Source organism: Octopus bimaculoides, chromosome 29 (assembly GCF_001194135.2).
Source record: "Octopus bimaculoides isolate UCB-OBI-ISO-001 chromosome 29, ASM119413v2, whole genome shotgun sequence".
Classification (NCBI taxonomy): Eukaryota; Metazoa; Mollusca; class Cephalopoda; order Octopoda; family Octopodidae; genus Octopus; species Octopus bimaculoides.
The window spans coordinates 2,168,966-2,170,020 of record NC_069009.1 but is presented as its reverse complement, the minus strand read 5'-3'; the positions used below and the strand labels follow the sequence as shown (position 1 = coordinate 2,170,020).

General features: G+C 33.9%; 1 protein-coding gene across 1 annotated transcript in view; it reads right to left on the bottom strand.

Moving 5' to 3' along the window:
• The window catches only part of LOC128251216 (uncharacterized), a 6,318-nt gene that overhangs the window by 933 nt on the left and 4,330 nt on the right, over window positions 1–1,055 (bottom strand). The window lies entirely within an intron of this gene.

Genomic DNA, 1,055 nt, shown 5'->3' with positions numbered 1-1,055 from the left:
TAGAACAGAAAAATATTTTTGTATTCGAATTTATTTCATGTAAAAAATTGTCTTATTTCGATAATTTCAACCAATCACTGACAAGTATTCAGTTGTTTACATTTACTCCTTTGCTGATTAAGTGATGTAAAGCGTATTTAATCTCCATACCTTCGTTTTATTTGCTTTTTTCATTTTAAATTTGCTTTAACCCTAACCCTAACCCTAGGTTTAGGGTTAGGGTTAATTGTTTCAGAATCGTTTGTTTATGTAGTCGGCACTTAATGTATATCGGCTGAATGGACGTCCGTGATTGGTTGAAATTACAGAAATACGACAACTTTAACATGGAATAACTTAGGGATTTCATTTTTTTTAAGAAGACTAAGAGAAAAAATGTTTTATATGACACATTCTACCAGTGTTCCAAGTTTCAAAGTGTTTTGTTAAGAAAATACTGTGGGCCCCTGTTTTAAAAAAGATCCGATTTTTGTCCTTGGCTAGCTCTTGTTATTTCCTTATTGCTTACCCCTAGAAAGCATTGAAAAATGGCTAAGGCATGCTGTGGGGCAAGAAGCTTGTGGCGAGCTGACAGAAACGTTAGCTAGCCGAGCGAAATGCTTAGCGGTATTTCGTCTGCCGTTACGTTCCGAGTTCAAATTCCGCCGAGGTCGACCTTGCCTTTCATCCTTTTGGGGGTCGATAAATTAAGTACCAGTTACGCACTGAGGTCGATGTAATCGACTTAATCCCTTTGTCTGTCCTTGTTTGTCCCCTCTATGTTTAGCCCCTTGTGGGCAATAAAGAAATAAGAATCGTTAGATTCTCCAGATTTATGAAAACATGTGACATATTAATAAAAATGTGTAAATGTACAACCATCCAGATCTCTGAGTACCTTATTATTTTTTCTAAATTATAATTCTTGTACATATATGTATATATATACATATATATATATATATATATATATATATATGGATGCATAAGTGTGTATACAACAAATGAATTTGGTGTTAATGTTTTGATTTACCTGTCAAGTTCTGAAAGTGTGAATGAGATCATAAATTACTCAT